Genomic DNA, 13012 nt, shown 5'->3' with positions numbered 1-13012 from the left:
AAACTTTGAGTACACTACCCATGATATCACAACTATTTTGCTTTGGAGCTTTTCCACAATAAAACTCCAAACGCGAGTGTTAGCTACTACTGTGGGCTTCACTAAACTCGCCAAAACTTAATTCTTTTTACTCACAACCTTTTGAAAGCACATGTTCCTTCCTTACTTAGCATGAGGCTGACAATACTTTGCAAAATTGCAAAACACTCTATAACTCCATTCCAGTGATCTATTGCTGGACTGGACTTCTGCCAAAATGTCCCGGATACTTGAGCTATGTCAGGGTAAATTCTTTTGAGCATTAATCTTGCTTCCAACAGCTGAAGCACATGGAACCACTTTTTCACTCTCTTTTGATCGATCATATAGCGGTTCCTGGAATACTGAAAATTCCAAAACTGTTACCCTTGACTAACAGTAGGACAGACGTATGCTTTGCTCGCATGCATACCATATTTCTTTAGAACCCTTTTCTAGGTATGCTCTTTGCGATATTTCTAATACCCCTTTTCTTTTATCCCAGTGAATTTTCATTCCTAGAGCGAATGGATCTTCACCGAGATTTTTCTTATAAAAAATAAAGATCATAATAACTTTCTTCTCTTTGCGGGAAAGGTATTTCCCTTCTTTGAACTTTGCATATTTGTAATTTGTCATTTTTCATTGACCTTTACTTAAAACTCAAAACTTTTTTTTGTTCTCATAAAACTTTAGATACCACTATTCTGATTTCATCAGATATTATTCGGATGTTCTTTTCTTTCCTCAACAAAACCATTTGGTTATGTCATGTATATACACTTTCTCGTACAAATCTTCATTGGAAGATATTTCACCAACATCCATCTGATGCAATTCTAAAAGTAGTATGCACCAATGTCTCCATGATTCTAAAAGAATTCTTTCATGAGATTGTACAAAATGTCTCATTAGAACTTATCCTTTGTCTTTGCATAAATCTTTTGGCCACAAGTCGTACTTAGCGACTTTCCATGTTCCCTCTGAAGTCACATTTAATCTTGTAGACCCATTATAGCCTACTGTCTTGTCTCTGTTAGGAACTTATTCTATGTTCCAAAATAAATTTGAAACTTCTAGGTCTCATGACATCTTTTATGGCTTCTTGCCACCTCGATGAATGAGACACCTCAATTTCTGTCATTTAATCAACACCTCAACATATGATGAGATAATTGTAGTGCTTGAATCATAGGAGTGAACATACAGTCTCACTTCTCTTCAAGCCTGAGTTCTTTGCATACTTACTCCCCAGATTATCCCATCTATTGTAAAGATGGAATATCTTCGAGCTTGTGTTTGGGTTCAGTCCTTACAAGCCTCGGTTCAGTCTTTACAAGCCTCGTAGGGTGCTTCAAGCACCACCTTTTCTTTTCGATTGATTTGAGGCTTAACTATCTTTTCGTCCTATTTGGAGCTGAAAACTCCATAAATTTACTTATTTTTTTGTAATTGGGGTATCAATGTTATGACCGTTGTACTCCTTTTTCGGTCATATTCACTTTAACAGATCATCTTTGCTTTTTTAAAAATACATCGCATTTAACTTTGCGGGGAAATTCTCTCTAAATTTTAATCTTTCTTGTCTTTCTAATCTTTCTACCCCTCGAAATATGGCACAAACTTTGCTGCCATAATTTCGAAACTATTTTTAACACTTGTGAACGAGGAGCATTTCATTACTAGAACTTTATTCATATGACCAAGTCATACAAAATAATGGGAGTACCATTTCCTCGTTCCTTTTTAAGAGCTCCTCAGAGTTCTTGATTTGTTGCACTTTCAAGAACTCATCAAGTTCTTCATTTTGCTATACTTTTGCAAGTCATGCTTGCAATCTTGGTTCACATACAACTTTTCTTTTGTCCTTCGATTCTTTTCAAGTCACTATCCAACATGCCACTATAGTAGTGCATGAGAATTGTTGGGATAACTTTAAAAGCTCCCCCAGTTTTCTTCACTTTTATGTGATACTCATGTCGCACGTGAGTCATCACAAAAACTTTCCCTGTCATGCAGGATATGAATGGCACAAGTGCCAAAACTTTTCCGACTTGCGGTAATAAACTTTAAATGCATTGGTAACACATGTTTAATTCAACGGTGGTCAAATTGAACATGCGCCAAACTCATTTCAACCATTATCTTTACTGTTGTTGAAGGATGAAGAAACTTTGGTCACAATGACTAAAACATGCATATATACTTTATTTTTTGATTAAATCTTCCCGTTGGTTCCAATTTAATCAGAAAATTTAACAAATCTCTATATTACAAAAACTTTAGTGAGAGAAAAAACTAAAAAACTTTCCGAATAAGTTGCATCTCTTTTCCATATCAACTAAAAAACAGAATGGAACAAGCACTTTTCTTTCTTAACCTCAACTATACAGCTGAGTAACCTTAAAACTTTATCTATAAGATTGATCGGAATCAACTTTTGTTTATTAATTTCTCTCTATTTGGGAAGAATTGTATGTCTTAATTTAACGTTGGTCAAAATTAAAATATACAACTTTCCTTTACTTTCAATTCTATATCACCATTGGGCAGAAATAGAACACATGACAAGAATAAAAATTATAATATTGTCATCATCAACTTTGGTCAGAAAATGACAACATCATAATAAACTTTAAATTTCGTTTCTTTTAAGAGCAAGCTAATGCTCAACTTGACACTTACAATGGTAAAATGGTGCCAAAACAACCTTTCTTTGACTTTCAACAGCGAAAGCTTTTCTTAACCTTAAAATTACAGGCTCTTTTTTCCCACAGGGAAAAAACTCATCTGAGTTTATCTTTCTTATTGCAGCGGAGAACTTTTCTTTCTTTCATAAGCTTTTCTTTGTCTTTCTCTATTCTCTGAAAAAATGATCACTATGATGCAAAAATGTCAGAGAATTAACATTGAAATTAAAATCACAATGAAATTATAATATTGTTATAATCAACGTTGGTCAGAAAATAACAATACCATAATTAACTTTAAATAAAATATCTTTCTACTCCTCTATTTAAATTTCCCCGTTGTTTCCAATTTAAATAGAGGATGAAACTTTTACTTTGCAGCGGAAACTTGACAAAAACGCTTATTCAGAAGCATCTTTATACTCATCTATTTTCTAAGAAATTTATCCCGTTGGTTCAAAATTTCATAGAGATAAAAGCGTCATATTCGTATATTCTCTAAAACAATTCTCCCGTTGGTTCGAATTGAATAGAGATAAACAAACTATCAATGCATTCTTCTGAAAATAAAACTTGAACTTTGTTACTGTGCATAGTCGAACTTTGGCCCAGCAAAGGAAAAACGAACCGCAGCCCGTTTTACTGTGAAAATGCCCAAACTTGCATTAACTCGGCTCGGCCTGCTCATGCGCAGTCGATCCAGTCCAGCAGCGAACGTGGCTCGGGCCTGGCTCCACTCGCCCGCCTGGGCTGCCGGCCCAGCAGCAGCGCATCACGCGCGCAGCCCATCAATGCCTGCCCTCCTCCGCCTGGGCTAGAAGTCGGCCCGTTGGCTGCTATCCTTTCCTGGTGAAACGAACATGGCACCATTTATGCTATTTCGAGTGATTTTGGTGATCGAATGACAACACAACACTTGGACTAATATGATTGTTAAGATGACCATTCTCAGGCTTTTAGGTTCAAGTGATGACAAAGAGAAAGAGAAGATAGGCGTAGCAAGGCTCTTCGGATCAGGAGCACCGGAAGAACCGATGCCTAAGCATCGGTGCATCCGACGCTTGTCGGAAGAACCGACGCTATGATGTTTGGTGCAGGAGGGAATCGAAGCCAAGTCAGCCTATAGGCACCGGTTGAACCGACGGTCCAAGAAAGGGCATCGGTGCTTTAGGCGTACTGTGTTCCAGAGACGATGCAAGTCGCGCAAGAGCCAAGTCTTCAGCACCGGTTGAACCGGTGAGGCATCGGTGCATACCATCGGTGTAATGACGTCAGCGTCCAGGAGAAGATCCTTAAGCACCGGTTGAACCGGTGATACATCGGTACAAAGCATCGGTTCAACCGATGATCACTGCGTCAGCTGTCAGGAGTTCAACGGCTACTTCAGTTTATGAGTGACCGGATGAACCGACGCTACCCCTGCCAGAGGCATCGGTTCATCCGATGGTACGCAGAATTTTGCCAACCGTTGGAGCAACGGCTACAAGACTTGGTGGCCTATATATACGCCTCACCCCGGCCATTTGAAGATTGCTGGAGTTGCTGGACATCCCACACACACCCAAGAACATCTCCAAGCCATACAAAAGCATCAAGATCATATCCTTAGCCCTTAGCACACTTTGAGAGTGTTGTGTAAAGGATTAGCTCTTAGAGAGTGAGATTGCAAGGCTTCAAGCCTTTGTGCTGTGGTTCTCTAGTGAATCAAAACAAGAGCTTGGTGCGCCGGCACCTTGGAGCGTGAAGCTCGCCGGCAACGTCATCGACCCTCCGACTTGGTGTGGAGCGGCGGCGACATCTTTGTGCGGGGGACGTGGAGACCCCCATCATTTGTGGAGAAGCTCCTTAGTGGAACCCGGGGCCAAGGTGACCGTGATTGTGTTCACGGAAGAGATTTGGTGGCCGAGTAGCAATACTCTTAATGAGTGCTACAACAACGTGGATGTAGGTGTGCCTTTGTGGCTAACCGAACCACGGGATAAACACCCGCGTCAAGAGTTTGCTATCTCCTATCCCACTCTTTAAGCTTCCGTATTTCATACTAGCATTTTGTATGCCTTTACTTTCATAGAGTAGTTTCTTGATAGGAAAGGCTATAGGTTGCTAAACTCTTTTGTGATAGGGGTTTCACACTAGAACAACCTAGTTGCACATCTAGATAGCATATTTTAGTTCAAGTTTTGTGTAAACTAGTTGGAGCCATAGGTCTAAGTTTTTATTAGTGTCTAATTCACCCCCTCCCCCTCTTAGGCTAGAGCACCCGATTACTTTCACCTGGCCGTCCATCTTGATCGGATGGCCATCCGGCTTTCTCACTGGACCAAAACTGGCGGCTGGCTCCTCCCCCGTAACCCTAGCTTCATTTCAATCATTCCCTTTCTACTGTCCAGAGTGGACGCCGCCGCCGGGCGGCGGCTCTCTCGCCGGCGCGCCGCTAGGTCCGTCCACCGGTACAAGGCCGGTGACCCTGGAGCGAGCCTTTCTTGCTTCTACCTCTTCTTTCCTTCGTCTCCCCCTCTTCTTTCCCAGCGCCGCACAGAAGCAAGCACAGGGCGGTGGCCACCCATGGAGGCGGAGGAAAATGGTCGGCGCCGCCGCTAGCCCACTCGCCGGCGTGCGCCTTCGCCCTCGCGCGAGCGCTCCGCCGTCGAGCGGCCGTGCTGCGGTGCTCGAGTCCGCGCGCCGGCGATACCGCGGCGTGCACGGCCGCGGCCCGATCTTTTCCGCACGGAGGCGGTGGAGCGCCGGCAGTCCAGTACCTCGGGGTGTTCTATCCCGCACGGCTACGGCCGGCGGTGAGGTGAGCCCCAGGTAGGACCCCCTCCTCACCGTCCTTTCTCTGAACTAGGTTAGGTTTTCTCTTACTTCGATTCGGTCGAATCCTTTCTTTCTTGTCTGATGCGCATCGAGATGATGCAATTCTTTCGAATCCGCACCCACCATCTAGGGTTAGGGTTCTTGAACATTGACTTTTTCGATCCGACGAGACCGATGTGGATTCTTTATGTTCTCTGATTCTTTTCCCAATACTGATCTACTCGCTAGATCGAGGCGTCTGATACCATTGTTAGGACCTTTTGGATCATCTAGCGGTAGATCAGAGGGGTGACTCACTTGTTCTTGAGGAACTCGAGTCGCCCATCACTGGTCCGTTGGTGAAGGTCTGCTCTACGGCAGCGACGCACGGTGCAGAGGTACATCGCGGCGGTGTAGAGGCAGTCATGTAGTCGACGGCGAGCCGGTGGAGGCGATGGCGCGGCATAGTGGTGCGTCCCATCGCTGACCGCCCCCCTCTCTAGATCGGGTTAGGGTTTTGGACGGTGGAACCAGTGACGGCGACGAACCTCGTGTCCCGAGCCGCTAGTTCCCACCTCCTCTTTATAGGGCTGCGCAATGGGGGCCCATCAGTCTCTTCTTGGGCTAGACGTCCCCGATCAGGACGCGAGTCAAGGTTCGGCCCAGTCGTTGGACTGGCCCGGTGGAGATCAATCTAACAGAGGGTTGCTGGTGAATGGTGTGGCATAAGCACATGGGCCCACGGCGTCAGTGAGGGAGATCTGATTGCTTTTGGGCGAGGCATGGGGGGAGTGCTGTGCACTCGAGTAGCTTGCTGCTGCCAAGGTGCTGATCCTTCCTTCTTCCTTTCCTCCTCCAGGATGCTCATGCTGCCGTGCTCTTTTTGTAACTTTGAGGCATGGAGGAGGCTGTGATGGATAGTGCACCAACTCGGTTGAGTGAGCGTGTCAGCTCATGCTCAATTGGTTCTTCTGCAGATTCCCATCCCAAGTGGGGCAACCTGTGTTCCTTCAAATCTCTTTTTCTCTGAATCCTGCACATTTTGTTTGTTTCTTGTCCTAATGTTTGCATTGAGTTCTATGTTCTCTGTAAGTATAAGATCATTTGGTGATGCTAATCTACATTATGCCGGCACAAGTATGTACATCATACCTTAATCATGTCGCATATATCTTGATTTCTTGTCAAGTTCAGGCACTGTATGTACTGCATGTGGAAAGATGTACCACACAACATTAAGAATGATCATGTCCTAGGTTCAAGTAAAAGTTACTCATCTCACCAGATACCAGTAGTACCAGATGGAGCACTCGAGTGTACCAAACTGTCATGTGCCCCTGCCTCTCGATGCATTTTGGGTGAAGAAATCAAGGCAAATCATGCCTTGCAACAGATCTGATCGGCCACTGTTGTTCCAAGTTTTACCAAGATCGATCATCATCATCTTTCTGATGTACAAACATTCATCTTGTTTTCTTGAACCGAGTAAACTAAGCACTAGGAACTGCAGATTTGAGCTTTTTTTTTTTTGCTCATTGTCTGCATGGTGCGCGGCAGCAAGCAGGGGCAAACCGTAAAAACAAATCTGCTCTGAAAGAATTGCAAACCTTTTATGGCAAATCAACAAGCTAGGTCAAGAATTAATCACCCCAGAACAGGGTTAATGTGATTTTGATGATCAATCACAGCATGGTTAATCAAAATAGCAGTGTGCAGTACAAAGACTTACTATTCCTACTCGATCATTAACAGCATCGTGTACAGATATTTCAATTCTGGTCCTGCATCTTTTTTTTATCGCGCGCGCACAATATTATTAGTGGTTATTTAGTAGAAACAATGAATTGAGAAGCTTCATTCCCGTAGTAAATGGATCACATTCCCACTGAGAACTTGAAGTGTAATTGCCTTTTTTTTTGCTGCTCTTTTGGTTAACATAGCATGATTGCATTGCTTGTGGGAGCTGTCACAACTCATCTTCATCCGTGTTTGTTTTGCCTGGATGAAATTTGACGTGCATGAAAAAGAAAATGCATACAACATTATGAACGATCATATCTACTAACTGTCAACTGTCCTTGGCTCTCGAAGGAGTCGATCTGGGTGAAGAAATCAAGGCAAATCATGTCCTGAAACAGATCTTATGGGCCACTCCTTAGGTGATGATCCAAGGAAAAACCAAGCACATCGTGTACGGACACTCATCTTGTTTTCTCTTGAACTGCGTAAACTAAGCATTGTCAACTCCAGGTTTGAGCTTATTTTGATGCCAGATGTCTGCACGGCGGCCAGCAAAATGGATGCGGCAGGAGCGGCAGAGAGACAAAGCCGAGCGATCGAATCAGAGTCTCAGAGAGCACCCAAGGAAGAAGAAAGTCTTCATGGCGACATGACACGGCAAGCCGAAGCTTTGGTGACCTGAAACCACAACAGGTAGCACCTAGAAGAGTTGCCCTTGCGCAGCCTTTGAAATGAATTGTAGTAGGTCAAAGCAGAGTAGAAATTTTTTTTATTTGGAAGTTTTGGATCGAATGCATATGAATATATGATGAATTAAGCAATGATTGAAGTTAAAATAATTAGTGAGTTAGTGCTCATAATCAAGATGATAGTTTAATCCAGTTTGTCTTATACTGTGTGTGGATGACGATGAGTGCTAATAAAGTATGTACAGATTTGACAATGAACTGAGAACTTCAGTTTTGATGGACCACAGCATTCTTCACTACTGAAGCAAGCAGTAATCGATGCTACCTCTATCTGAAGTCTCATTCTCATAGCAACACTTGTAATAAGCATCATAGATTACATGGAGCATGCCTGAAATAACATGAAGTGCTAGGGACGCACATGGATTTCAGAGACCAAAGCTTTCACTGAACCACCGTGGACCAAAGACAAAGGAGCTTCAAAGCACATGCATGGTGCACAAGATTTTTCTTCAGGGTTCAGAACCATCCTGAACCTATTTTCCTATTCCCTTCTCCTCTTTTCTTTGGGATGCACCACCGCGAACCTATTTTCCTATTCCCTTGACCTCTGCTGCATGCAACTCTTTATTTTGCCTAGCTTTTACTGTGCTGCATGTGCGCTGCATTAGGGCATTATTAGTAGTAGTGCAATCATGTGCCGCTTTGCAGAACTAAAGCAGTATAGTTATCTCTGAAGAAGGGATAATTAAAATTGCTGGAACAAGGGATCGGAGGCCTGGCTGCTAATCAAGACAAGGTGATGATTAGCAGGTCATGCAGCGCCAGCCTAGCCTTTTGCCTTGCCCTTTCCGTGAGCGTCAAGAGTAAACAAATGCCGAAAAAAGGCAGTGCTAAATGCGCATCAGTAAGCAGCATAGTAGCAGCAGTCCTCATTCCCAAGGCGTGCAAAGATCGTCCATCATCATCATCAGCTCATCGAAAGATCGGCCATCATCAGTGAGTAAGCATGATGTAATGCAATGCAGCACGGTAGAGTGATGAGGCAGGCGATGGAGATCCGGGAGTAATCGAGAGTGGGCCATCATCGCCGTGCTGATGGGAGCGATTACATTACGGCGGCTATCAGCATGGAGAACGGAGCTCGCCGGAATAATGCTAATCCATGCCAGGCGGCTCACTGGCTGGCTACTGTTCAACTGTTCATGTTCCTCCTGTTCGCGTGTGTTTCTGAGCCTAGCTGCAGCTGCAAGAGACTGCATGATAGGTGCCGCAACTTTTCAACGGGGCCCTGCCGCCTGCCTGCTGCCTGCCGATCTTCAGAGGAGAGGAGGGCCGGCCGGGCATGGAATGATGAGACTCTGGCAGGCTTTGGACGCGAGCGCGCGCGGTGGGAGCCCGGCCGACGATGAATCGAGTAGGGAGCCCGGCGTGGCTAAAGCAAAGCGGCCGTGGAGGAGGAGAAGGAGGAGGATGGCTGGATGGGCGCGTGCGTGGAGCTGATCGATGGTGCTCCTGCGGCGCACCTGCATGAGACACGCGCGGGATTGCATTGGGTGGGTGCAGCTTTTGGCAGGCGATCCATCGATGCCGGCCGGGCCGCTCTCGGCGTCGTCGGTGCTGTGTGCGCTTTAGTTTGCTCGGAAATTTAGGCGGAAAGCGAGCGAAAGAGAAGCTTCTTTTTGTACTCCGGCCGGCGCGGCCTGGCTGTCTCCGGTGGCCGGTGGGAGTGGAGTAAGCTCCCGGGCGGCCCGTCGTCGAGTTCAGTTCAGAACGTTCAGCTGGCGGACTGCTTGGCGGTTGTGTCAGGCCGGTTGTTGACGAGAGGAGGAACGCCCGGTTCGCCATTGAGGATGATTTCTTCACTGAAACACTTTTTAAGTCCAATCCAAAAATTACAGTTTTCACTTAATACTTTGGATACTCATCAGAACCTGGAAACCCTATAATTTTAGAAAGACGACTCAGGGCTTCAGCTCTGATTTCGATCTTTAATTTGTTTACTAATTTATATTCAAATATTTGAATTTTCCAGTTTGTCCTAGAACCATTACAGCATGGAGAGTAGGGGGAGTTTGATGGGTGCGGTTATGTGTCACTTCGGGCGACAGATTTTCCTACCATCACCTGAAGCGGTGCGCCCTTCCGCGTGGGCCAAAATTAATTGTTGGGCCGAATAAGTTAAATTAATATTAGCACATGATAATATAACGCTCATGCTATAGTGCACATAAAAGAGAGCCATCATGTGAATGCATGCAGGAGAGGACAACCACCATGACGTCACCGCATGCATGCAAATCTAAAACTAAAAAAAGCTATAACTATTAAACTAAGCATCTAAATTAAATTTGGATTGCATCATTGTCTTTCTTATGACAAGATCTTCAAAACAAGACCACACTTGCCTATGTTCACATGATATTTTTTAAATATATTATTTTAATATTAATTAATTAGTTTCAACTACTGGGAACAAATACTTCAACAACACGAACAAAAAAATATTTTCATCAACAATAAATTAAACATAACGAACATTTGATTGTATATACTAAATAGTAGAAAATAAATACGACGAACAAATAAAATAACATGCCCGAACAACTTAACCTATAACGCGAACAAATAAAGTATACGCTTAGAACACTTATATTATGAACAGAGAATAAAAGATTAATAGATAGTTTGAACAATAAGAGTAGCATAAGAATATAAAAAATATAAAAAGAATAGGTACATAAAGATTAGGTAAAAAAAGTGGAATAAGAAATTAAAGAATAAAATAAAAATATTCAAGAAGATACAATAGGAAAAATCATATTAGGTAAAAATATTATCAATTATTAGTACAGTTGTTATGAGTGAGTATGTAAAATAGAATTGATTAAGAAGTAAAATAATTAAATTACAAATTCTTAGTTGGGAACAAGGGAAAAGAAAACCGACTAAAAGGTTAAATAAAAATAGAAAATAGAATCAAGTGTTATAAATCACAAAATCTGTATTATATGAAAAAAGAAACTGTAAAAAAGAAATTTATACATCTAAAACTAATTTTACAAAATTGAGAAACAAATTAGGATACAAAGTAACCTGACATGCCAAGAAAAGAAAGAAAGAAATAGAAAAGAAATGTTACAACGAGACAAGAAAAAGAAAGAAAGGGAAGAAAGAAGATCACGCCAATGAGAAAAGAGAAATAACAATAGAAGGGAAAGAAAAAATGGAGAAAGCAAATCAACTAATGGAAGGGACAAATAAATGAAAAGGAAAATATAAGAAAACTAAAAAAACTTAATACTGAATAAGGAAATAAAATTTATAAAACAAAAAATATAAAAGAAGAAAAGTAGAGAATGGTAAAGAAAAATAAAAAAGAATAACATGAATTATTAGCGTTCATGCTTGCCGGAAAAAGAAAATTGAAAGATGCAATAAAAAAATAGAAGAAGAAAAACAAAGGAGAAAAAAGAATAAAATAATTACTATGGAGCAAGCCTGCCATGTTGCAGTATGCATGCTAGATGCATGTGTAAAAAATAACATACATGTGCCTGCTATCACCAGCACGTCGCTATCATATGCATGCACGTCGCTATCACATTCAATAAATTCGTCTGGTATATGCTGCCGCTGCTAGCACCATCAACACATCTATGTATAGGCTGATTTGAGGAAACTATTATTGGGCCTAAAATAGTCGAACAACGAGCGCACATTCCTTCAAGCGATGGATGTGGAATTTGTAGTCCGGGCGACATATAATCTCCCGGGTGTTTGATGCTTGATTGCCTGCCCACACATTGGTTTCATGTTAAAATCAAACGTCCCTGAAGCCCATGCAGCATGCACCGCAATGCTAGACCCATCATCTAGGATAAAGCCCATTATGATTTCTGAATACACGGCCCAACAAAGCCCACTTCACAGAGGCGCGAACTAACGGACGCCCTCGCCTCAATCATTGATCCAACGGAACCCTCCATTTTTTTTAAAAAAACTTTTTATCCGGAGGAACAACCGAGCTCAATTCGGCTTGACTGGCGAGTGGCCACGCAGCAACCACGGGCCGCTAATGGACGATCGTTCGCTGTCATGCAGTCCCGGCGAATGCGCATTGCTGGTTAATTGCGGCGCACGCGCATCCAAACCACCCAGCAACGAGCACATCATAGCTACCGGCTTAACTTATTACTACTTCTCTAGTAATTTTCGATTCCCATGTCTAGCTTCGAAGTAGCTCTGACATTGATTAATTATAAGCTCACTTCTAGAATACTTTTGCGCGCTTTTTGTTCTCCTTCGGGACAGCGGGAGTGTGGGGGAGTGAAATGGGCGGGGGAATACTTTCATATACATATGAATGTGAAAGTAGTGCTAAATATGTTCTTACATTCACATAATGATAACTCCAAAAATGGTACAAAATGACATAAACAGAAGAAAGAAATGTGACACTTCGCTACATAAGTTTCAAGAAAAAAATATAATACCACAATACTTTCTTTAAAAAAAATATAACAATACTTTCTCATATGTGTTATGTTCTTCTGTAACAGAATATCAACCACTACTACAAAAGGTTGCTTTTCCACTTAATAAGAGAAAGTGTTCTTCTCATTGTTTGGCATAAGCTTCAGCGGAGACATCCCAAATTGATCCTACAGATAAAGAGGATGTTTGGCAACAGAAAATCCATTGACACCCTGCAAAAAAAAACTGAGTGACAAAAATACTATTTCAGGTGGATTAATAATAGCTCAATCACATGCTCAAAACTTTACACTTTGTTTCGAGAAACTTGCAATACCCATACCGAATGTTTTATATGCTCACACATAGATTTTTCATACTGCATAGATCAAAAGACTTCAAACTATGTTTGAAAATCAAGTACCCATAACTTTCAAGATACATGCACGAGCCTCTATAATTATATTTTAAAAACTTTTGACTCATATATTTATAACCTCTTACGTCTCCAACTTTAAGTCACATGTTAAAAACCTCTGTACAGGAATTTATATACCCATATCTTTCAAGTCACATATTAAAAAAGTTGAACTGCAATTCAAA

The sequence above is a fragment of the Panicum virgatum genome, chromosome 6K, assembly GCF_016808335.1.
Source record: "Panicum virgatum strain AP13 chromosome 6K, P.virgatum_v5, whole genome shotgun sequence".
Classification (NCBI taxonomy): domain Eukaryota; kingdom Viridiplantae; phylum Streptophyta; class Magnoliopsida; order Poales; family Poaceae; genus Panicum; species Panicum virgatum.
This window is presented reverse-complemented; position numbering follows the sequence as displayed.